Source organism: Halichoerus grypus, chromosome 11 (genome assembly GCF_964656455.1).
Source record: "Halichoerus grypus chromosome 11, mHalGry1.hap1.1, whole genome shotgun sequence".
NCBI classification, from domain to species: domain Eukaryota; kingdom Metazoa; phylum Chordata; class Mammalia; order Carnivora; family Phocidae; genus Halichoerus; species Halichoerus grypus.
Window position 1 is genome coordinate 42,022,380 of NC_135722.1, and position 26,651 is coordinate 42,049,030.

The following is a 26,651-nucleotide window of genomic DNA, read 5'->3' on the forward strand; positions in this document are numbered from 1 at the left end:
TCCCCAGACGTGGTGGCCTGAGCAGAGTTATTCGGATATATGTCCAGATTGCCATTCTTTAAAACAAGGAATTTGCTATTAAGAAATAGACATCTGTTGTTTTGCTTGCCCTGTGTCCAGAGGTGGATTTGTTGTAAAGCTGACCAAGTTTAAGCTTCCGAGCTCTTCACTTGCAAGGGTCCCTGTATGTGCCGGGAAATTCCAGGAGTGATGGAGTGTTCTGGATGGGGAGAGGAAGCCACCTGACAAGAAGCATTTTTATATATAAGCATTTCTGATAAATTGCCTAAACGGACCTCAGAAGAAAAGAACCTGAATCTCCAAGATTCCAGAATGATTTGATATTTATCTAGCTGTGTTCAAAGGGCCAGGCAAGCACAGGGTCCCTGTACTACTCTGCCATCTTAACTCTCCTCCCTGAATCTCCGAGATTCCAGTAATTGGTTGTGGTTTATTTTCTCAGTCTAAATAAAATTCAGTTTCAGACATATTTTTTCATTTGTAATTCTGTATTATTTTTATTAAAGAGTGCCCAAAATATAAAGCTTCAGGTTCCACAAAATCTGAAACGATCCCTATCTGCCTCTACTGGTTTTCTTCTGGAAAGCAAAACTACTTTGTGTGGAAAAGCCCTTCTACTCACTTAGGGGTAGGCACATGATCTAGGCCTCACCACATGGAGAGATTGGTTGAGGAGTAAGCACGTGAGACAATTTAGGCCAATGAGAATCAGGGCTAGAATTTTTGCTGGATCTTTCTCTTTTTGGGGGGAGGTGAGAGGGACGAGGGAGAAGAAGAGAGAGAATCTCAAGGGGCTCTATACTTAATATGGAGTCCAATGTGGAGCTTGGTCTCATAACCCTGAGATCATGACCTGAGCCGAAATCAAGAGTCAGATGCTTAAGTGACTGAGCCACCCTGGCACCCTTCTGGATCTTTCTACCATGGTTGTTCAGTTGTGAGAATGCAAGTCTGACGTTGCCAACAGTCATTTTGCTGCTACTAAAAGAACCTGCCTGAGAATAAAGTTAGCAGAGAAGAAAGCAAAGCTGAGATAAAAAGAAGCCAAGTCTTGGGGCACCTGGTGGCTCAGTCGTTAAGCATCTGCCTTCGGCTCAGGTCATGATCCCAGGGTCCTGGGACTGAGCCCCACATCGGGCTCCCTGCTCAGCAGGAGGCCTGCTTCTCCCTCTCCCTCTCCCGCTGCTTGTGTTCCTTCTCTCCCTGTGTCTCTCTTTGTCAAATAAATAAATAAATAATCTTAAAAAATAATAATAACAAAAAATAAAAAATAAAAAGAAGCCAAGTCCTGATAATGTCACTTTGTGCTCCTGAAACCAGCTATATTGAAGCTGATGTACAGAGAACCCTGGGCTTTTCAGATAGACATGTCAAGAAAGCCCTCTTTTTCACTTAAGCTAGTTTGAGTTGGGTTTCTGTAATTTGAAACCCAACTGAAAGAGTCTTAACTAATATAGGTCCTATCATGCTAGCAAAGGATGACTATTACTATTTCAGTTCATAAGGTGGCAATTTAGAGTGTTTGCCTCTTCCTCCCCCAGCTTTATTGAGATGTAATTGACATATAAAATTGTATAACTTTAAGGTGTATAACTTGATGATTTGATAGAACTCTTTTTATATTTGCCTCTTAATAATTGTAATAATAGGTAATCCTTATTGATTACTCTTATTAAAGGCTTAAATAACCCACTGTAACTTTAAAGCAACTTTATGAGATGTATACTATTATTATCATACCCATTTTACTAAAGAGAAAATTGAGGCAGTTAAATAACTTGTCCAATTGGTATGCACTCTGGTTTTAGACCTTGGGGATTGCTAATCATTACACTGTGCTACTTGAGCCTACTGATTCAGAGGTTATTAACTTCATTTTAAGAGCTCTCAAACCAAGACCTCATTAATTATTGTCAGCCTATGGATCAGATGCCCTGAATGAATGCCAGAGGTGGGTAATACGATACACTTTCCTCAGAATCACCTAAGAGTGACAGGTACCAAGAACATAATAAACTCTTAACCAATACATGTGTACTGGCTAATGGGACCCAACATCATATCATTCTCTTGTTTAGGAAATTCCTAAATAGTCTCTCACACATACTTCCCTTTGTCCTTTTTCCCTTAATTCATCCCATGACTACATAGCTCCCTGGTATCAGTACTGACAATTTCTAGTTGTAGCTCATCCATCATCCCCAACCTTTCTGATGTGCTGTCATTGAAATTGAGGGGGAACCCCAACATGATTCCCCACTTCCATGGTCTTCATGCTGAACATAGGTGAATGGCCCAAGGGTTCCCAATCTGTCTTAAACCATCACCACTATGCCCCCAAACTGGATAACACAGTTTTCTACAATTCCTTCTTCTTGTGCTCTTCCAGACTTATTTCTAGGACTACCTCTGTTTCTTTTCTATCTGTATCTCCAGCCTGACAAGTTTACAGAGTAAAATCCTGGGTCCCACTGTCACCAAACCAAGTATCTTAGACTTGAATCCATGATGACACAGGCCTTTCATTTTTCAGGAAACATTCACTGAGCACGTACTAGGCATCAGGGATTCAGGGATGAATATGATACAGTTCTTTCTGAAAGCTCCCAAACTATTGAAGAGAGGTTGGATAAGACAGAGGTCAAAAAGTTCCCACAAATAGAGTACTTGAAATCACAGTAGAGGAAGGTGCCAACTCATGGAAAGGACCGAGGAGGCTTGTTGATGAACTGCAGATACAGTGGCAGGGAAACTGGTCTTGAAGTGTCAGTAGAAATTAGCAGGCAAAGAAGAAAGATGAGGATTCCAAGGAGATACTTTCCTCTTTTCCTGAAATTGTGATAAACCTAAGGTTTGGGAGGATGGGTTGGGTTGGTTGGGGAGACCAGCATTTTGGAAAAGTTTTTTTTTTTTTTTTAAGATTTATTTATTTATTTTAGAGAGAGAGGGGTTGGGGAGGGACAGAGGGAGAAAGAGAATCCTGAAGCAGGCTCCCCACGGAGTGCAGAGCCCTATGTGGGATTTGATCCCAGGACCCTGAGATGACCTGAGCTGAAATCAAGAGTCAGCTGTTTAACTGACTGAGCCACCCAGGCACCCCTGGAAAAGTTTATTCTTTTAAAGAGTAGGGATCTGGCCATGGGCACTCTAATCAAGATAATGGCCCTCTCAATTCCATGACTGTTATTAAAATACTACAAGATCTGCACTGATATTTGAATAATGATACCCTCTATATCTGGTTGAATGGTGGCCTCCAAAAAGATATGTCCATGTCCTAATACCTAGCTCCTGTGAATGTTATCTTATTTGGAAAAAAGCTCTTTGCAGCTGTAATTAAGTTAAGGATATTAAGATAAGATCATCCTGGATTATCCTGGTGGGCCATAAATCCAGTGATGAGAGGCCTTATAAGAGACAGAAGAGAAGATGGGGACAAAGAGAAGACCATGTGAAGTTGGAGGAGGAGACTAGAGTTTTGCAGCCACAAGGCAAGGTATGTCTGGGGCCACCAGAAGCTATAAAAGGTGAGGAAGGATTCTCCTCTAGAGCTTTCAGAGGGAGCGTGGCCCTGCTGACACCTTGATTTCAGTCTTCTGGCCTCCAGAAGGTTGAGAAAGTAAATATATTGTTTTAAGCCAGCCAGTTTGTGGTAATTTGTTATGGCATCTTTAGAAAACTTACACACTCTCTTTCTAATAGGGCATGCTTAATGGTCACTTCTCAGAGAGGATACAATTTTCAAAAGTGTATAGTGGTGTAATGTAAATGGATTTGGGCAAGGTAACTTAATCCTTATGAGGATTTCTCACCTGAAAACATGGAAATAGTAGCCCTATCCTCACAGAATGTTTAGACTATTAAACGAGATAAAATAAAACTAGCCAGCAGACAACTGGCAAAAAAGGCAGGTGCTCAAAGATTTATCCTTTTAAGAGTAAGACCTGAGACATACAGCACAGACATACACCCTAGTGAAACAAGGCCTCCCAGGAGAGAGCAGGGATGGTGAACGTGCAAAGTCAGGGCCCGTCTCAGAATCTCTTTTGAATGTAACCACTTGACACCCATCTGGTGTCGGCGCCTGTTCTCACCAACTAACCACTGCCCTATCCCCCAACCTTCTCTACTTCCTGTTTACGTAGATGGCTGCTTCCTGGCCAAGGGAACTGAACTGTTTCAGCCAGACTGCCTTTCCTCTGGACCTATGCCAAGAATACTTTCTTTGCTTAACTCTCATTCTGCTTTCTTCTTGCCTTAGAAGCCATCACATTACTGGGGAGCAAATTGCTGCCCCAAGCAATCCCCAGCTAAGCAGTTGGTTCTCTTCCTGGCTACTGATTGAATCAGATGGACATGAGGAAAAAAAAAAACAACTATTCAAGTATTACGTAGGCATCAAGAAATCTGTCCATCCCTGCTCGCTGCAGGCCCTCCAAGCTATTGGTACTGATGCCTTTTTATTCAGTCGTGCTGGTCACAATGCCTCCAGGCCCAGCCCTAACCTGTTTGTGTGAAGCAGTCCTGACTGAGATGGGTAGAATAGCAGTAGGCTGAATTTGACTAGAAGGCCATGTTAGTAGATGGTTGAAATGACTTAATTTGTGGTTCTCAATATGAGGCCAACGTCTAAATCATCTGAGAGTCTCTTTCAGAATAAATAAACAAGCAAACATTTAGAACTGGAGGGTAGGCATGGGTACTTTGAAAAAAAGTCCCCAGATGATAATGCTTTCCCCCACCACTCCAGGCTTATCATCCTTAACACAGCAGATAAGAATGAGGACTCTGGAGCCTGACTGGATTCCAGTTCTGTCTTTGACACCTATAAGCTGTGTGACATTGCACATGTTACTTTATCTCTCTGTGCTTCAATTTCCTCATCTGTAAAACACTGGTACTGATACCTACCTTCATCACAGAATTGTGAGGAATGAATGAGTCAGCATGTGAAAAGCACTTAGACTATATAACTGTTAGCTATTATTATCATTACTTTTATTGTATTTATTGACCTGCTGGAGGGAGAGGAAGTTGACCAGAGGCTGGGATACCTTAATTAGTGATTTGAAGGTGACACAGGTAGAGGTGATGGCAGAGTTCACGGTATGACAGTGAAAGTGAGTCGTGGGAGCTAAAATGGAAAAAAAAACCATCATTGGAAAGAGAAAATTTGGAGTAATAAAGGCATGCTCTCTGGGATTAGAGTTTAGTCCTACCTTCACTACTTAATGGGTGACATGACCGTGAGCAATTTACTTAAATTGCTTCCTCATTTGTAAAATGGAGATGATAATAAGAATGATCGATCTTACCGGACTGTCATGGAATCAAATGAGTTAATACATGAAATGCTGATTTCTTAGACTAGTGACTGGCATGTAGCAAGTGTTAGCTTTTATTCTTATCATTTTTACTAGAGATGAGAAGGTCAAAGAACTGAGAGGCCAATTGTTAGCTGGACATTGGCATTATTTGAGGTGACAGCAAGTTTTGACGTAAACAGGAACACTGTGAGCCACATGTCAAAGTCTTCCATGAATGAGATGGCCAAGAGGCTGATAGTAAAGCAAAGAGAAGGTGGAGAGTAATCATAGCCAAATGGCATTAGCCTCCAACGGCTGAGTCTTTCACAAGAGTGTGGAGGCATGTACTGGGAGCAAAGGAGACCCGCCACCACATCCTGGTCCTGAATGGAGGAAATCAAATAAAGCCAAGAGTTAGAGGGAACAGTCAGAGAAGGTACTGAGGCTATAGAGGGTTCTCTGGCGAGGGAATGACAGTCCAGATGGCGTGGTAAGGATTTGGAAGGTAAAGGAAGGATGGGGATAGGGCTACGTTTGCTAGACATCATAGTGTCATCGACAATATATGGTATAGGTCAGCACTATCAACTAAAACCTTAGGCAGTGATGGAAATGTTCCATATCTGCATTGTCCAATATGGTAGACATAAGCCGTATGTGGCTACTGAGCCCTTGAAATGAGGCTAGTCCAATCAGTGATCCTAAATCATGACTGAGGAATTTTTTCCTCAGTGAAGATGCAGAACTCCAGGCCCCACTTTCATCTACTTAACTAGAATCTCTGCAGTTTGGTCAGAGATCCCCAGGTGACAAATATACAGCCAGATTTAGGAACTGCTACATGATCTAAGGAGGTTGGAGAAAATGGGTATCCATTTGGGCATAAATATAGGAAGGGCTATCACAGAAGGTCTGATTTGGAAGGGTTTCAACTTTCTAATTTATTCTGAGTGGCATGGATCACATTGATAGTTTTATTTTGATAATGTTTGGCTTGTTTGACATAAATTCAAAACTAAAAGAACGTAATAGTAGAGAAAATTGTATTACAGTTAAGTTAAAGGTTAGCACTAGTGTTCCTATTAGGGGAGAATTAACTGCTTGAGAAGAAATATTTGGGTAACTGCTTGTGAGAGTATAAAGTGTGAGAGTGGAAATCTGCTCTGCATAAAAGGGAAGGAGAAATTTGAAATTTGGAGGGCCCTGTGGGATGAATAAAGTTAGGGTAGAGAAAGCAATGGGGAGAGAAGTCATACAAGACGGCAGGGGGCCAAATGGGGGTACCATACAATGTAATAGCACCTGCCCTGAAAAGGCTTAGTAAAGTCCACCAAATTTAAGTGTTCATTGTCCTCTCTGTGCTTCAGTTTCCCCATCAGTAAACCAGTAGTAATAATACCGCCCACTATGTAACACCCACAGATTTTTTAGTTGGGAGTAACATGTGAAGAAGCTGAGTTTTCTAGCTCTTGACAAAACGTGGGTTGAATAATTTCCTTACACCCTACACAAAAATAGACTCAAAATGGATGAAAGCCTAAATGTGAGACTAGAGGAGAACACAGGCAGCAACCTCTGTGACCTTGGCCACAGCAACTTCTTGCTAGACACGTCTCCAAAGGCAAGGGAAACAAAGGCAAAAATGAACTATTGAACTATTGGGACTTCATCAAGATAAAAAGCTTTTGCACAGCAAAAGGAACAGCTGACAAAACCAAAAGTCAACCCACAGAATAGGAGAAGATATTTGCTAATGTCTTATCAGATAAAGGGCTAGTACCCCAAATCTATAAAGAACTTATCAAACATGTGTCAAGAGACACATGAAAAAATGCTCAACATCACTCGGCAACAGGGAAATACAAATCAAAACCACAGTGAGATACCACGTCACACCAGTCAGAATGGCAAAATTTAACCACTCAGGAAACGGCAGATGTTGGCGAGGATGCGGAGAAAGGGGGACCCTGCTACACTGTTGGTAGGAATGCAAGCTGGTGCAGCCACTCTGGAAAACAGTATGGAGGTTCCTCAAAGAGTTGAAAATAGAGGGGTGCCTGGGTGGCTCAGTCGTTAGGCGTCTGCCTTCGGCTCAGGTCATGATCCCGGGGTCCTGGGATCGAGCCCCTCATCGGGCTCCCTGCTCAGCGGGAAGCCTGCTTCTCCCTCTCCCACTCCCCCTGCTTGTGTTCCCTCTCTCGCTGTGTCTCTCTCTGTCAAATAAATAAATAAAATCTTTAAAAAAAAAAAAGAGTTGAAAATAGAGCTACCCTATGACCCAGCAACTGCACTACTGGGGATTTACCCCAAAGATACAAATGTAGTGATCCGAAGGGGCACTTGCACCCCAATGTTTATAGCAGTGATGTCCACAATAGCCAAACTATGGAAAGAACCCAGATGTCCATCGACAGATGAATGGATAAAGAAGATGTGGCGTGTGCGTGCGCACGCGCGCAAACACACACACACACACACACACACACACACACACACACACGGAATACTACTCAGTCAACAAAAATGAAATCTTGCCATTTGCAATGATGTGGATGGAACTAGAGGTTATTATGCGAAGCGAAATAAGTCAAAGAGAGAAAGATAGTTATCATATGATCTCACTCATGTGGAACTTAAGAAACAAAACAGAGGATCATAGGGGAAGAGGAAAAAATAAAACAAGATGAAATGAGAGAGGGAGACAAACCATAAGAGACTCTTGATCATAGGAAACAAACTGAGGGTTGCTGGAGGGGAGGGGGGTGGAGGGATGGGGTAACTGGGTGATGGACATTAAGGAGGGCATGTGATATAATGAGCAACGGGTATTATATAGGACTGATGAATCACTGACCTCTACCTCTGAAACTAATAATACATTATGTTTCTTAATTGAATTTAAATTTAAAAAACAACAAAAAAATAAAGTTAATCTAAAGCAAAAAAAACCCAAAACCCAAAACCCAAAACAAAACCAAAAAACTTGGGTTGAACAGGGGCAAGTTAGAGCTAGCACACCCATGCAGAAGGCTGGAGGCAGAGAGGTTTAGGAAAGTAGAAACCTCTGAAAATTCCCAAAAGGCTGGGGAAAGCTTTGTGTTACTCCATGTTATGGAATCAGGTAGTCGAGACCATCTCATCTAGCTCTCATTGGTCAGGGAAGCCTCAGCTTCCATCTGGGTAACAGCAGGAAAGAAAGCAAAACAGAAAATGGCCTGTGGGTCCTGCTCCTAGAACCACCTGACTCTTAGGCTAGCCATATAAGTCACTGTGCACTCATGGGCCTGCCTGCTAGTTTCTCCGGTCTCTGGGGCTGGTCAGAGTGGCCTGGTCAGCTCTGGCCTCAGCTCTTATCACTCCCTCAAGGAGTGTCACAAGGAACGATGTAGATAAGTATTGTAGATCGTAGAGTCTAGGGGGTTAGGGAAGAGAGACAGCAGTGTGGGCCTGAGTGATTAGGTATCTGATCTGCACTTGAGAGAGGCCAGATTAGGCCAGGTAGGGCCACAAGCAAAAGTTGAGGCCCAGGAGGTAGGGACAGCTTCAGGGTGCTGGGGTACAGAGTTCCCCAGAGCATTTGGGATATAACTGAGACAGGAAAAAGAGCAAATGTATTCCAAGAATATACGTCAGCAACTGAGCCTTAGATACCAAATCTGCATTAAGTCCAAGGAACAAGGAATGGTTAGAAATGGAAGCCCAGTGTCAGGAGCAAGTAAATGCAGAAACAGAACAGAAAACAGGGTCAAGGCAGGAATGAGCAAAAGGTACAGGATTTCTAGCCACAGTTGGAGGTTACCTGGGGCTTTCTCTCCTTAATGGGAGGTAGAGGTTGGGGAAAAAGCGTATGCCGTGCACATTAAAATAGACCTTTTTGTATGTACACAAAATTTACCATTTTAATGATTTTTAAACATGCAGTTCAGTGGTATTAAGTACATTCACGTTGGAGTACAACATCCCCACTATCCATCTCCAGAACTTCTTCATCATCCCAAACTAAAGCTCCATATCCATGAAACAACTCCCCATTTCCCCTGCCCCAGGCCCTGGCAACCACTGTTATACTTTCTGTTTCTATGAATTTGACTACTCTATGTACTTCATATAAGTGGAATCATACACTATTTGTCGATTTATGTCTGGTTTATGAAACATAGCTTTTTTTTAAGGTTTTATTTATTTATTAACCATGAATCATGGAACACTACACCAAAAATTAATGATGTACTATATGGTGACTAACATAATAAAAAAAAAAGATTTTATTTATTTATTTGGGAGAGAGAGAGAGAGCACAAGCAGGACCAGGGGCAGAGGGAGAAGCAGACTCCCCCCTGAACGGGGAGCCCGACATGGGGCTCAATCCCAGGATGCTGGGATCATGACCTGAGCCATAGGCCCCTTAAGTTCCTAAGGAATCTGTTGTCAAATGAGCCCCAGGTCATACCTCTATTAGGTCTTTCAATAAACTAACCATCGGGCCCTTATCCACCACTGGTTGTGATTCTCCCCTTGATGGAGATGAGCAAGTCAAGAGCAAGTTAGTCAAGAGCAGGATGGTCCATTTTCTCCCTTTCCATCATTTCTGCTGGTGCTGTCAATTTGCCTCCTCTGTCCCCCAGTGTTGATCACCAATAGACCTAACATTGGTATGGTGATCAACACTGGGGGACAGAGGAGGCAAATGAAATTGTTCCTCCGCATAGTGAAAGCATTTCCAACAAATCATAGGTAGTCTGGCATCTAAACAAGTGCATTTGGACTCAGATAACCATGAAGCTCTTTTCATTAACTAAGGTTTGATTTGGTCTGGGACTCCCTTGATGATACCACCTATCTCAGCCTCCCTCACCTATCTGATTTGTGCCCAGAGTAAGATGGATATACCCTTCCACTGCCCAGCACCACCCGACTCTCACCTTAAGATAGTCGGTGGGGCCTGCTTGACTCTTGATCTTGGGGTAGTAAGTTCAAGCCCCACATTGGGTGTAGAGATTACTTAAAAAAATAAAAATAAAATCTTTTTAAAAAATGGGGAAAGATAGTCCTCTGATTTTCCAGCATCAGGCATCTGCCCTCCTCCTAGGATTAGGGCCTACTTCATCATCCCCTCTGTGTTCAAGGGTGTCAACCATCTCTCTATGGCCCCAATCATTGGTTCTGATGGTCCTCTACACCATTTCTCCTAGAAGGCCTAAGAATCTTCATGCAAATCAGATGCCTGGGGGCTGCTGTGACATCCCAGGACTCTCAAGGCCATATGCAATCGAGTCTCACCATGACCCTTGTGACTTGTGGATTTTACTTTTGAAAGAGATGATGGAGGGGCAAGTTGAAGACTGTAGTCTCATGACCAGACACTGCCAGAGGGCTTTGCTGAAAGGCTCTTGTCAACCAGAGAAATTTAAACACTATCACCCTCATGGTCTGACAGTGAACAAGGAGGAGGAGGAAAGCACATGGGCTTTGGCAAAAACTGTGATTCAGACCCTAATTCCTTCATCTACTAGTTGGGTGACCTTCACAAATGATTTAATTTGGCTAAGCCACAGTTTTCTCATTTGTAAAACCGGAATAATATTATACCTAGTATGTAGAGCATATCAGTTTGTATTAGCATTGGCTCTGAGAAACAGAAATACAATAGAAGTGATTTAAGCAATATTTTATTTTTCTTTCACATGAAGTCCTGAGTTAGAAAATGCAGAGCTTCTCCACAATGTCCTCAGGGACCCCCGGCTCATCTCACTGTTCTTCATTCCTCAGTGTGGCCCTCGCTCTCATGGTCCAAGATGGTAACTAGGGCGGCAACCATCACATCTGTGTTCCAGGAAGCAGGATGGAGGATGGGATGAAGAGGAGGAAAAGAGCATGTACCATTTATCTTTTGAGGACAACTGCCAGAAGCTGTCATACAACACTTCTGCTTATATCTCACTGACAAGAACTTAGTTGCCTGGTCATATCTAGCTGCAAGGGAGGTTGGGAAATACCAGGCAGCCGTGGGCACAGCTAAAACTTGGGAATCCTATTACTAGGAGAGAGGAGCGAGGTGTTTTGGAGAGGACAGTCTGAGGCTATGTTAAAGACTCAAGTGCTTATAAAGATTCAAGAGTTCCATCAATACATGTCAGTTAATTTTAGTATTCTTCATTGAGGAGTAACTCAGGGAAGCAGGGGTAAGAGTGTCCCCTTAAAGAAGAGAAAATGTAGCTTTCATTCTATCTTTTGTCTTCTTTTTCTTTCAAGTCTTTATTTACATTTCAGTTAGTTAGCATACAGTGTAATACTAGTTTCAGGTGTCCAATATAGTGATTCAACACTTCCCACACAGCCCCCTGGCGTTCCTAACAGCAAGTGCCCTCTTTAATCCCCACCAGCTATTTAAGCCACCCCCCTGCCCACCTCCCCTTTGGTAACCATCAGTTCTCTATAGTTAAGAGTCAGCTTCTTGGTTTACCTCTCTCTCTCTCTCTTTTTTCCCCTTTGCTCATTTGTTTTGTTTCTTAAATTCCACATACGATCTTTTGTCTTAAGACAGTGACTCATCCCAGACATTGTGGCCTATGAGGTGTTGACTTAAAATTTTCAAAGTTGTTATCTCCTTTACAGAATTAAATAAGTGATACTCTAATGGGACTGAACTTGCTTTGAGAGTCTCATATTGACTCACTATAAGCCAACTACTGGCATGGCAAGGCAGACTCTCAGAAGGGAGCATATCAATATCCTAACCATATAGTCCCTAAAAGGGACGATTTTCAAAATATCTGTGTATATCCTCATACCCCATTCCCCATCACTATGACGGTTTCCTTTTCTGTAGAATCTTCCACTGTCTAGTGCCTGCTCAGCACTGTCTTTAACATGAATCGGACTTGCCCTCTGCCCTCAGCTTACGTTCAGTCTGCGATGCAGCAAAGTGCCTAGAGAATCTTGCTTCTTCTCTACCTTAATAATTCTTGTATCAGGGACACCTGGGTGGCTCAGTAGGTTAAGCGACTGCCTTCGGCTCAGGTCACGATCCTGGAGTCCCGGGATCGAGTCCCACATCGGGCTCCCTGCTCGGCAGGGAGTCTGCTTCTCCCTCGGACCCTCCCCCCTCTCATGCGCTCTCTCTCTCTCTCTCTCATTCTTTCTCTCAAATAAATAAATAAAAATCTTAAAAAAAAAAATTCTTGTATCACTCACTAACTGAGATGATCTCTTTCATTCTAGAGAGCAAAGCCCCTAATCACATTCAGAGAAAACCCAAGGTACTGGCATTGGAAGAACTGGTTAATTAACTGGGGACAATTAGGATAGAATTCCAGAATTACAGGGACGTGGTGGTCAGATTTCAGTCTAATGGCCTTCAAGAGGCTATTTTAGCAGAACTCCATCCCATCTTTCTTTCTATTGAAATATTACATTGCATCCCAATACGTAGAACTAATAATGGCAGAGCTGGCCTGATTGTAGGTGGGAAGAGCCCAAAGCCCAGCCCACTCAGCTTGCCTCTTACCAAGCACCTTCACTCCCATGTGAGGAGTCTCTGGGTACCTCCATAAAACTCTAGGGCTCTATCCAGTCATCTTAGTTTGAACATCCCCATTTTGGTCCATTCCCTTGCTTTAAGGCTGGTCAGGTGAAGGGGAAAGAAAAGAGTTTTAGAAACAGGCAGTCCAGGTGTGAAATGTTGAGATCTTACTAGCTGTGTGATGTTTGGCCACAATTTTCCCATTTGTAAAAGGGAGATTATAAAAGCTGTTTTCCTGCATTATAATGAGAATTAAAGTAAGTTTAAGATATAAACTTTCCAACACCAAAGCAGGTTCTCAGTAAATGTTTCCTTCCCCTTAAAATAAGATGACATCTAGCACATCTTTCTTTCTTTCTTTTCTTTTTTAAGTTTTTATTTTAATTCCAGTTAGTTAACATACAGTGTTATACGAGTTTCAGGGGTACAATATAGTAATTCAACACTTCCATACATTACCCTGGAGACATCTAGCACATCTGAACAGATGTTGAAGATCTTCTCCCCACCACATTGATCACTGTGTCTGTAGATGAGTGTGCCTTCATGTAAGTATCTAAGAAGGCATGAGCGAGCCTTTATGTACATATCTAAACAGTACAGGCACCTCTGAGTAGTTTTAGGAACTGGCAGCTAATGATTATTGTGGTTTGTGTAAACTGTCCTCAGGCATTAATCGAGTTAATGAAAGTACTATCAGATAAGGCTGCGACACAGAATGGACAGATAAGCTTCCTACGTTTGAAAACATTCATCAAAGAAAAACTGGATCTATGAGCTGGCAATCACAATAAAAAATCTGAATGTGAAGAAATAAAGAAAAGTTTCTCCTACCCACCAGTTTGGGCAGAGCAACCAGAGTACTTGTATGCTCAGTGTATGGCACCTCGGGTCAGTTTATATAAAGGTCAAATTAGGTGAAGGGAGCCAGTGAGGCCAGAGAACAACTCCTCCAGCATGGGATTCATGGACACCATCACAAAGAAGGTGGCTCGAGCCTGGGATCTGAGGGAGTTTACTAAATTCTAAATTCTGGTTTAGAAGCAGAGAGCAGCACATAATGGATAGTGGTTGTTGAAGGCGAAATAAGAGCCCCCAAAGATACACATATGCTATCTCTGGAACCTATGAATATATCACGTCACAGGGCAAGGGAACTCATGGAACCATGGCAAGGGTTGCAAATAGAATTAACGTTGCAAATCAGCTGACTTTAATATAAGGCAATTATCCTGGATTATTCTGGTGGGCCCTCTGTAATCATAAGAGTCCTTAATATAGAAGAGGGAAGCAGAAAAGTCAGAAGGAAATGTGATGCCAGACATAGAGGGTGGAGTGACTCCATGTGAGGACTCACCCTGCCATTGCTGGTTTTGAGGATGGAAGGGGGCCATGAGCCAGGAAATGCAGGTGGGCTCTAGAAGCTGGAAAAGTAAGGAAAAAGATTGTCCCCTCCAGGGCCTCTAGAAAGGAACACAGCCCTACTGACACCTCAATTTTAGCCCAGTGACGCCAATTTTGCTCTTTTGATCTCTAGAACTACAGGATCATAAATTTGGGTTGTTTAAGCCACCAAGGTTGTGATCATTTGTAATTGCAGCATAAAGAACTAATACAACAGGTGATAGGCAAAAACTGGGGAGTCAAGGGGATTTTGCACCAGTGAGCCCAGTCGTGGGAAACTAAATGTTACAGAAACTGGGGAGGTAAAGCCAAATGTGTCAGGGCTTACGGTAGCTTAACAGCCAGCTCTCTGGCTTATTGGCTTGTTTGTTGGCTAAATTGGATTTGGCCACTCCTTACAATCCCGACCTGTAGAGAAAAGGCAGCACACAATATGGGCAAACTTTCCTAGTCAGTTACCCTATGATCTTGGAAACTAATGGTCTCCAAAGCCCCCATTATAGTCACTGCTGGGGAATTCTACAGGCTTCCTGACACTTAAGCTATCAGAACTGCTTCTCAGATAGACTGTCTGAGTGCCTGTCTTCCTCTTAAAAATTCTCAGAAACTCAGTCTATTTTGTTTCCATCTTCAGAGCTGAGAAGAAAAAAAAATACCTATATGCAAGTGAATAACACAAGATGATCATATTATTAATGATAACAATAGATATCATTTGAGTTTCCTAAGCACACTTCACAAAACTTGATAAACCTCATTTCTTTTAGTCATTATGATCCCATAAGGTACACACTATTATTATCTTCATCTTATAGGTACAAGGAGTAAAATCCAGAGCGATTAATGAACCTACCCTAAATTATACAGCTAGCAAGCGGAAACCCAGCTCAATCTTAACTGCAAAGCCCATGCACTGTCTCCCATGGCCTTGAGTACCACACTACTTCTCCACAATTAGCTGCAGATTGGGAAGCTCCAGCTTTCTGTAGCTCTCCCAACACCAGGGCAGAGATTCTGACTGAAAGTCACTTCCAGCACTAAAATAGCAAACATGGTTCAGAAATCGAACATGTTTTTCCACCCTAACTCCCATGCTATATTGGTGTACTCAGTGTCATTCCCTTCTTAGGCTCCCAGTCAAATAATCCCTCTCTTCCTGGCCTGACTTCCCATCCCCTCTTCCGTATTCCCTCTCAAACCCCATTTGCCATGACTGATGGAGGAGAGAAGGGGAAAGGAGAGGGGGCAGAGGAAGACAGGGACCGGGCTAGGCTGATGGAGTGGTAAGCATCCTGAGCCCTGTGTAAGAATGGGCAGCACTGGTGCCCAGCAGATCTAGAAGCTAAAGGCTGGGGTCCTTTAGTTCAGAGTCAAAACTAGCTCCCAGCTCAAGCCATACCCCAGGCCTTCTCTTCCCTACATGCCTCCACCCCAGTCCTGCTTGGGATTCCCAGATCCATCGTACTAGAAGTAAAGAGGTAAGCCATAGGAGAGAGCACAAAGAGAAATGAAGAAGAGGCAGAGAGATTCAACAGAATGCAGCTCCAGTTCAGTTTCATTTACAGTTTCTTGACTGCTTCCCCTGAAAAGCTCCAACCCCCCGGCCGTGCCTGCCCTGCTTTGTGCCCTTAAGGATTCCATTCTGTCGCTAGCCTACATCAGAGCTCTTTCCTCCTGGGGAAGATAGGTGTCAGTCTAGGTGCCCAGGCCTTTGTTCAACAAACATCACTGAGCACCAACTGTATGCCAGTCAGTGCTCTAGGCAAGGTGATTCAGAGATGAACAAGAAAGATGGTTCCCATCAAAATGCATCTTTCAGGAGCAAAGTCCTACGTAAAGAAATCCAGAAAGCCTTTCCAAAGAGAGTTCACCAGACACTCAGAGCTACCATGGGGTCCAAGCTTTGAAACAGACTGACACATTTGCTTAAACTCTAAAGTTCCTTAAGCCTGGCAACTCAGATCCTCTGAGTATATGCTTAATCTTTAAGGACGCTGGTTATCATGCAAGGAAGTTAACGGTTTCATCTTAACATGCCAACTCCGATTAGCTGGTAGTGATTGCATGGAACCCTGTCTTGAGGACTGTGGAACCTCCATCAGGGCTCAAGCAGGAAAAGGGGCTGTGGGAGATGAACGATGCCTGCCACATATATTTAAGGGATGAGTGAGGACAAATGTGCTACATATTACTGTCCCAGCCCTAATGTACATCCTACTATGGTTTCTATGGTCATTTCATACCTGTTCATTTCCCAACTAGGCAACAAGTTCTAGAGAAGGCAGCATTGTGCAGTGGAAAGAGCACTGGAAGCTGAGCAGAGAAGCTTTTCTTTCTCTTCTGGAGCACGGCATGGTGGAATGGAACGAGCATGAATCAGAGAGGCATGGCTTTGGAGCTGGGCATCCACACTGTTCCACTGATCCTGCACATGGTACAGTGGATTCTTGTTTTTCATGGTAGTTATGCTCTATAAAGTTGCTACAATACTGAATTAGCAAATACTGAACTATTAGTCCCGGGGAAATACAGGGTTAGATTCCTGTGGGCCCCCAGTCATGACATTTTCATCAACCAGTCAATGTATAACTTCATTTTATGTTTGTTTCTGTTTAAAGACAGACAATTTAATACATATTATTGGTTCCTTAACACTGACCTCACAGCACTATAACTCCTGCCTAAACAAAGCTTATTGAACACATTTTCTCTGTAAGGCACGTCATGGCCTTCTTGTGCTTAGGAGCACAGACAGCACTTCAACGTTACACCTGGGGGCCATCCGAAATAGTGATGTCACCAACATCAGCACAAAATGTGAAAAATGTGGCACTAAATAGACTGGAAACGGGAACCTTGTTAACAGTGTGGGAGCTGAAACAGAAAGGCCAAGTATTGCCTTTTTTATGTTAGCTGGGAACGTGTGCCTAAAACAATTCAATTTTTTCACCACTCTGCACACGTCTGTGAACACTGGGAAAGCACCTCGGGTATTGATGTGGGGTTACAAATAAATTTTAGGGAGTAGGCAAATTTGCAAATCCAGATTCAGTGAATAACGAAGGTGGGCCGCACTTACCCTCTGTGAGCCTCCGGAATGCTACCTCTCTGACCCTACAGATTAAAGGAGACAAGGTATGTAAAATGCTTCACATGATTCCAGCTAGTTCTTTACCCAAATATTTGCATTTTCACCTTTTGTACCTTGTCTGCCATGCTCGATCCTGAGACATAAGTAAATAGCAAGAAATTTCCAGCTAAATGTACCATCCCGGGAGCCTAGACCAAAAACTACTCCCACCAGCTCAAGTAGAAAAGGAGGTAGTTCGAACTGAAACAAAAGGTACTCTCCAGGGGCTCTGAAGTGCAGGGATGAGCCCCGCCAGGACGCCACCCCCAGCCCGGGATGGGACTGAAACAGGAAGGTGACATGCTGTGCAGTTATCTCACGTGGCTGCGTCATCTGCCATCCCTGCTTCTCTCTGGGCGTCTGCTACACTTTCTGCTTCTCTCGGGAGACAGCTTTCCTCTGCTTTCTCTGGCTTCCTCGGACCCTCGTAATTTGGGCTCATGTGTGGTTCTGTCTTCCACAGAGCCGATCCCAGCCTGACATGACACGCTGGGGCACACTGTAGTCTCTGTCTGTCTAGCGCCGTTCCCCCGCCCCTGGTAACAGAGGAGGTAACCATACCTCTGGCTCCAGGCCTGGCCCCTGACCCAGGCCTGGCCCCTGACTCTTTCTCCTGAGAATCTGATGCTCTCTTAGTTATCTTCTATCACTTCCGTCCTTACTTTGTGTCTCTTTGTGCTGCCTCGTGGCTTTTGTTCCCTCAGAGCTCTTGTTTATTCACAGCTTCTGCTTACTCATGAAGTCTGAATACTGCCTCTCTCTGTGTCGGCTTCTGCTTTCACACATTGTCTTTTCTTGTTTCTCCAGTTCTGAATCCTGAAAGAGAAAAATCACACAGTTAATTGCCACTTTTTTGGGCAAAATTTCGTGCCCAGGACACTCTATAGACTAATGTCCAGCCTATTGATCGGCTGCTCCTAGGTAAGTGCCTGCCATTGTCCAATAAGCTGTGAGCAGGGTTGTAGGGGTAGGAAGGGTGCATATGGTATGGAATGCGGTCACCTACCTTTAAGGATTTAGATCAAGCTGGTTATCCACATACCTATCTTTTTTGAACGCCCCAAGTCCAACCTATGAAGAACTCCAGTTAGCTCTACTCTTAAAACGTATGTATGTATGTATGTATGTTTAAAGATTTATTTATTTATTTTAGTGAGAGCGTGTGTGGGGGAGGGGCAGAGGGAGAGTCTCAAGCAGACTCCATGCTGAACACAGAGCCTCACGTGGGACTCTATCTCACCATCCTGAGATGGCGACTTGGGCTGAAACCAAGAGTTGGACGCTTAACCAGCTACGCTACCCAGGCGCCCCTCAAAATGGATTTAGAATGTAATCACTTCTCACCATTCCTGGTGCTAGCACTCTATTCCAGGCCACACTGCCTCTCACTTGCATCACTGCAGTAGCCTGCTAAGAGGTCACCTGCTTCTACACATGGTCTATCCCTCACATAGCAGCCAGAGTGATTCTTTGAACACCTAAACCAAGTCATGTCATTCCTTTGGTTCACATACTGCAGTGGCTCCCCATTTCACTCAGAGCAAGACCCAAAGACCTGGCCCCCATTATACTCTGACCTCATCTTTACCACTTCCCCCCTTGCTCACCCCGCTCTAGTCACACTGGCCACCTTGCTTCTCCTCAGATAGTCCAGGCATCCAGGCACGCTCCCACCACAGGGCCTTTGCTCTAGCTGTCCCATCAGTCTGAAGCACACTTCTACCAGATACTGGCCTCACTAACTCCTTTAGGTCTTTACTCAAATCTCAAAGGACCTAAAGGACTTTAGGACCTTTAGGTCTTTACTCAAATCTCAAAGGACCTAAAGGACTCCTTTAGGTCTTTACTCAAATCTCTCTGAAAGGCCTGCCTGACCAACCTATTCAATACTTCACCTTTAGTATCAAATGCTGTACTGTCAGAACTGGAGTATTAAACACTATAGTTCCTCACATGTCCCTTCCCTCTTATCCTGTAGTACTTTTTGTTCCTGTACTTATCACTCTCTAACATACTGTCTAAATGATGCTTATTATTTATTGTGTGTCTCCCCCAGCTAGAATGCGAGTTCCACAGAGATAGAGATCTTTGTCTGTTTTGTTCCCTGATGTATACTGAGGATTTAGAACAGTGCCTTGCCCAAGCACTCCATAAATATTTGCTGAATTGAATTGAATTCCTCAGTAGGGAGCTATACACATGGCAGGTACACTAAGGTTTCCCTATACAATAGAAAATATCTCTTTCAGGAAAATTTATACCACGTGCATGAAGAGGAAAAGTCTCAGATCAATCTTCTAAGCTCCCATTTAAGAAACTAGAAAACGAGGGGCACCTGGGTGGCTCAGTTGTTAAGTGTCTGCCTTGGGCTCAGGTCATGATCCCAGGGTCCTGGGATCGAGCCCCGCATCAGGCTCCCTGCTCAGCGGGAAGCCTGTTTCTCCCTCTCCCACTCCCCCTGCTTGTGTTCCTGCTCTCACTATCTCTCTCTGTCAAATAAATAAATAAAAATCTAAAAGAAAAAAAAAAAAGAAACTAGAAAAAGAGCAAAATAAACCCAAAACAAAAGAAAGGAAATAACAAATAGCAGAAATCGATATATATATATTTTTTAATTTTAAAAGGTTTTATTTAAATTGCAGTTAGTTAACATATAGTGTAATATTAGTTTCAGGTATACAATATAGTGATCCAACACTTCCATATATCACCGGGTGCTCATCACAACAAGTGCCCTCCTTAATCCCAATCATCTATTTCACCCATCCCCCCACCCACCTCCCCTCTGGTGACCATCCATTTGTTCTCTATAGCTAAGAGTCTGTTTCTTGGTTTGCCTCTCTCTCTCTTTCTCCTTTTTTCCCTCTGCTCATTTGTTTTGTTTCTTAAATTCCATAGGTGAGTGAAAACATATGGTATTTGTCTTTCTCTAACTGACTTATGCTTAACATTCTCTAGCTCCATCCATGTCATTGCAAATGGCAAGAGAAATCAATGATTTTTTTAAAAATACTATGAACAACTCTACACACATAAATTTGACAACTTAGATGAAATGGAGTAATTTGTTGAAAAACACAAACTAATACAACTCACCCAAAATGAAATAGGTCATTTGAATAGCACTGTAACTATTTTTTTTTTAAGATTTATGTATATATTTTAGAGAGAGAGAGACAGCACGAGTGGGAGAGGCAGAGGGAGAGGGAGAGAGAATCTCAAACAGACTCCACGCTTAGTATGGAGCCCAATGCAGGGCTCCATTCCAGGACCCTGAGATCATGACCTGAGCTGAAACTAAGAGTTGGATGCTTAACTGACTGTGCCACCAGGCGCTATACCTACTAAGGAAACTCATACCTATCAGGATGGCTAAAATAAAAAGTTAACACCAAATGCTGGTTAGGATGCAGAGAAACCAGATCATTCATACACTGTGGTTAGTACTGTAAAATGGTACAGCCACTCTGGAAAACAGTTTGGTAGTTTCATAAAGCACTAAACATTCAACTACCACACAACCCAGCAACTGCATTCCCAAGTGTTTATCCTAGATAAATGGAGACTTCTGTTCACACAAAAATCTGTCCATGAATGTTTATAGCAGCTTTATTTTTAATAGCAAAAAGCTGAAAACAACCCAGATGTACTTCAGTGGATGAATGGTTAAACAAATTGGGTATGTCCATTCCATGGAATACTCAACAATAAAAAAAAGAACACATATTGATAGCTAAATTTGGCATGCTAGGTGAAATTACACTAAATGAAAAAATTACTAATTTTGCTAGGTTAAAAAAAGAATTATGCAGGGGCACCTGGGTGGCTCAGTCGGTTGGGCGTCTGCCTTCGGCTCAGATCATGGTCCCAGGGTCCTGGGATTGAGCCCCGCATTGGGCTCCCTGCTCCACGGGGAGTCTGCTTCTCCCTTTCCCTCTGCCCCTGCCTCTGCTCTCTTTGTCTCTCTCTCTCAAATAAATAAAATCTTAAAAAAAAAAAAAAAAAAGAATTATGCAAGTTGAAAAAAAAGCCAAAAAAGTACATGCTGTGTGATTCCACTTATATAGACTATTCTTGAAACAACAAAATTACAGAAATGAAGAACAAATTGCTAGCTGCCAGGGATAAAAGACCCTGTGGGGATGAGGAGAATGAGACAGAGTTGCCTTATAAAAGGGCAACATGGATTGTTGTGGTGATGGAATGTTCTGTACAGTATCAATATCCTGGCTGAAGGGTGTCTGGGTGTCTCAGTCGGTTAAGCGTCCGACTCTTGGTTTCAGCTCAGGTTATGATCTCAGGGTCGTGAGATCGAGCCCCACATTAGGCTCTGCACTGACCATGGAGCTTGCTTAAGATTCTCTCTCTTGGGCGCCTGGGTGGCTCAGTTGGTTAGGCGACTGCCTTCGGCTCAGGTCATGGTCCCGGAGTTCTGGGATCGAGTCCCACATCAGGGTCCCGGCTCAGCGGGGAGCCTGCTTCTCCCTCTGACCCTCTCCCCTCTCATGCTGTTTCTCTCTCTCTCTCTCAAATAAATAAATAAAAAAAATCTTTAAAAAAAAAAAAAGATTCTCTCTCTTCCTCTGCCCCTACCCAGCACCCCCTTCCCTCTCAAAAAAAAAAAAAATCCTGGTTGTGATACGTACTACAGTTTTGCAAGATGTTACCAGTGGAGGAAACTGGGTGTATTAATTAGGGCTTTCCAGAGAAACAGAACTAATAGGATTATAGATACAGATGTCAATGTTGATATAGATAGACATAAATATGTAAGAGGAGATTATACGAATTGGTTCACATGATTATAAAGTCCCATGAATGTGCATATTTATTTGTATAATCCTATACATCAGATATAGGAAACCATTTAGAAGACACCAAAATCACAGTAGTCATCTCTAAGTAGTAGAATTATGAGCATTCTTTTGCTTTCCTTTCTTTTTTTTTTTTTTTTTTGTAAACTTATGGGCATTTTTCTCATTTTTGTATAGTGAACACTTATTATATGTGCAATTTTCAAAGCACACCGTATTTTTAGGACATTATTTGGACCAACCCTTAATCCCTGGCTTGAAACCTGTAACCAATCTCCAAATTATTGGTCATTTCAGTCATAGAAATCAGTATTTTCCAAAGCAGTCCATGTAGCTCTAATTATTAGAAATGATGAAATGTTGAAAGCAAAGGTCTGTACTGTCTCTGCCTTCAGAGGGTTTAAGTCCATGGATTTGGTCCTAGCACAGGTCATTTAACTTGGGTCATTCATGGAGGAATACAGGAAAGGTACACCCCCCAATGGTTCACAAGGGCCACATGCTACTCAAACATTGTCCACAAGAGACACAAACACGTGAAAGCGAACAGGTGACACAAATCCATCTCTGCTGTGCACCCCTTCTCACACTGGACAACTCCTCATTTCCTCAAGTGGTCAGGGGGAACATAAACAGATTTTAAAATAGGTAGTTGTTATAATCAACAGCCAGAAATGAAAGTGTAAAAAAAAAAAAAAATCCTTTCACAACCAAGACCCCAAATCCCCACTAAATATTTTAATGTCTACCTGACAAAAACTATAAAGAAAACTTCAAAACCTTGATGACACAGTAAAAGGAAATCAGACAAGATGGAGAGTTAACCTTGCTCATAACTGGAAAGACTAAACAAATGTTAAGGTAACACTTCCCGTTCACAGATTTAATGCAGTGCTAATTAATGGAGCATTAAGAGTTTTGCAAATATAAAATGCAAAACAATTGTAAAACGCACCGCAAAAAAAGCATACAAAAATGCTTGTGTTCTGGGAGGAAAAAAGATAATGTTGCAGAACTTCCCTTTCCTGGATTTGAAAACATTGTGATGCCATAGAGCGGCAATGATCACAACTCCCGGGCAGCTCAACTCCCAAATGGAGGGTCTGTTCTGAGTCAGCGCAGTGACGGAAAACATGGGGGAAGAGGCCGAGGCTGATGACCACGATGGGTGTCTTGGGAGGGTTTGTTTGTGAGACAAGGTAGCTCAAGTAAAAGGAGGCTTATTTTAAGACTATAATAAGTAATTTCACCTCACTGAGGATGGAAACAGAATCACAGCCTCACTGCACGAAAATTATGAACAAGGCAACTCTCTCCAGATCTCAAGAACCCTTCCTAGTGCCTCTGCAATCCCCCAGCTCTGGGCACTGGCTGAGTGACAGCACCTCCCACCTACCCCCGCAGTTCCAGCTCCTGCAGCCCTGGCAGCCTTGGAGGATGCTCATGCCACCTCTTCACTGTGTGTTCGCCCAGTCTCAGAAGCACTGGCTGTTTCCTGAAATATAAATCTCCAGTTTTGCTAGCTTCCCCTTTTTTTGCTTTCCCAGTTTTCCGACAAATTCCCTGAATTAAATCCCTTCCGTTTAACACGGACACAGTGGTTTCTATTTTCCCAATTGGACCCTGATTGCTACATAGCCAGCTCCAGGGCTGAGCTTAGTTTGGTTTTTTGAGCATTCAAGTGCACAAATCACAAGCTGTTTCTCTTGTGGGCAGATATCCATTTGTGGTCCAAAAAACCACATCCAGGGCATGGCTATTTTGAGCAGATGGTCTGTCACCCCAAACGTTCTGATGCAGCTGAGAAGGGGACAGCCCAGAAGCTGGCAGAACTGGGGGTGGGTGGGCAGTATGGAGGTGAGGAGGGCTGATAATTGAGGCAGAACTACAAAGAGATTCGAACAGTTGCCCAAACACGGAAAGAGCAAAATCTGATATTAGAAATCTAGAAAGAAATCAATGACTGGTAGTCACTGTGGTAACCAACTGGGTCAAACACCAAAGGCACTACGTTGCACTCACAGGTAGAAGGCTCCAGGAATAGGACTGAGACAGGCCGGGACAGAAGTGGACATTTCAGAACTGTCAGGGGCAGCTATGCAGAAACGAGCTTACACAGAGGGCTTGGACGGTGTCAAGCATAATCACAGAAAGGGACTTGAGAGGAATTACTATTTGTCTGAGTTTGCCCCCAATGTGACATATTCCCCAACCCGCCCCTTCTTCTTATTTTCCTAATAATTGCCTTTTATTTCATGATTGATATTTTTGTTTTCTTCATTTTGTTTGAAGAGTTTCTCCATTTTTAAGCAATGAAGTGATATGTGTTAATTTTAATGTACTATATATTAGAATTTATAGATAAATGACAAGAAAAGTATGAAGTTCATCTGTAATCCAACCATCCATGGTTAACCTTCCAGACTTTTTTGTCTCCATATTTACATGCATACACCTATAGTCATATGCATATATTTTAGAGGGAAGAGGCTTACAGTACTAGATTTTTTTTTAAAGTAGACCAATTGGGGGCACCTGGGTGGTGCAGTTGGTTAAGCATCCAACTCTTGGTTTCAGCTCAGGTCGTGATCTTGGGGTCATGGGGTTGTGGGGTTGTGGGGTTGTGGGATTAGTCCGAGTTGGGCTGTACACTCAGCAGGGAATCTGCTTGGGATTCCCTCTCCCTCTGCCCTTCACCGCTCCCCTCTCTCAAATAAATAAATAAATCTTGAAAAAAAAATAGACAATTGACCAAATTAAAAATTGCAGAAATAAATTCAAATCTACACAATAATACATGAAAAATTTGTTGAAATAAACAACAAATAAATGAATCCCTGTTAAGCCAGAGGAGAAACTAGATATCATTTAAAAGAATATAAATATATGACCCCATTTACACTATTTGCCACAATAGCTTTCTTTGGAGGAGTTAAACTGAAATCAATTTTCATTTGAAGATAAAAGATTCAAAAATCTGTCATTAAACATAGAAGACAATCCAATAATATTCCTTTCCTCAAAGAAAATAAGGTATCAATGTTGGAATATTGAAGCACTTAAGGAAATCATTACTGGCAAGGTCAGTGTGGTTTTTATGCTATAAAACACAAAGCCAACTATTTAACTAAAAAGTGAATTCAAGATAAAGAGCAATGGAATGAGAAACCACTGAAAAGAAAAGTCAAATACAGTTTATTATCTATAATATATAAGGGACTGATAGAAATATTAAAACTCAGTACCCGTTTAGGGAAAGATAAATAGCCAAAAGCTATAAATAACAAAAAATACAAAAAGTAAATAAACACTTTGGAAAAACTCTCCGCCTCACTAATAATTAGGAAACTGAATTTAAAACAATGATGAGGTGACAATTCATTCTACTATCAAAAATACAAGTGAGAAAAATCCAATGTTAGCATAGTAAGGGGTAAACAGGCATTCAAACATTGCTTATAGCACTGGAGATTAAGAAAACCTTCCTAAAAAGCAACATGGGAATATACCTGTTAATTCCACTTTGGGGGAAAAAAAAAAGAGAAAGATTTTTAAAACTGCGTTGTTTTTTTTTAAGATTTTTTTTTTTAAAAAGATTTTTATTTATTTATTTGGCAGAGAGAGAGAGAGAACACAACAGGGGGAGTGGCAGGCAGAGGGAGAAGGAGAAGCAGACTCCCTGCTGAGCAGAGAGCCTGACATGGGGCTCGATCCCAGCACCCTGGGATCATGACCTGAGCCGAAGGCAGATGCTTAACCAACTGAGCCACCCAGGTGCCCCAAGATTTTTTTTTATTTATTCATTTGAGAGAGAGAGCTAGTGAGAGCAGGAGCGGGGGGGGGGGATGGTCAGAGGGTCAGAGGGAGAGGGAGAAGCAGACTCGGCTGCTGAGCAGGGAGCTGATGTGGGACGTGGGGCTTGATCCCAGGACCCTGGGATCAGGACCTGAGCTGAAGGCAGACGCTTAACTGACTGAGCCACCCAGGCGCCCCTTAAAAATTGTCTTTTAAATATGCATTACTTATTGTGAAAAACTGGATATAAGTCAAATGTCCCAAATAGAGGGAATAAGACATTATGAAAACATTGATATATTAATATGGAAGAATACTGAATTATAATAAAAATAATAAATCTATGAACAATGTGTATTCATGGAAAAGAAAAAACAGAAATTAAAATAGTATGAAAACAACTTCTCATTAAGACTACGCAAACATTATGTCTATACAACAATAAAGATTTTTTTTAAAAAGCAAGCAGAATCTCATAAATGGTGAATATTTTATGATAAAAGCCTTCTTTGTACTTTTTGTTGATCTGTTTAGAAATTTTTGGCCTGGATCAACATAAAACCATAAAATATGCAGTTTTCAACGAATTTTCCAAATAATCAGCTATGAAATTTGATAGGTGATACATCTCACAAATCTCTATCCTTACTCCAACCCCT

At 42.4% G+C, this 26,651-nt stretch overlaps 1 long non-coding RNA gene across 4 annotated transcripts in view; it reads right to left on the bottom strand.

Annotated features, from left to right (window-relative positions):
* Positions 1–10,980: 10,980 nt before the first annotated feature.
* LOC118552713 (uncharacterized) overlaps positions 10,981–26,651 on the bottom strand; it is a 56,169-nt gene continuing 40,498 nt past the window's right edge. For 3 of the 4 annotated variants that reach the window (XR_013442411.1, XR_013442409.1, XR_013442412.1), the window contains 4 exons: positions 18,046–18,199; positions 17,333–17,367; positions 16,497–16,678; positions 10,981–11,150 (listed from right to left, as the gene is read on the bottom strand). This is a non-coding gene — a long non-coding RNA (uncharacterized LOC118552713). Of the gene's footprint in view, positions 11,151–14,206; positions 14,274–16,496; positions 16,679–17,332; positions 17,368–18,045; positions 18,200–26,651 lie in introns of all 4 variants that reach the window. The other variant, XR_013442410.1, reaches the window with a different exon arrangement.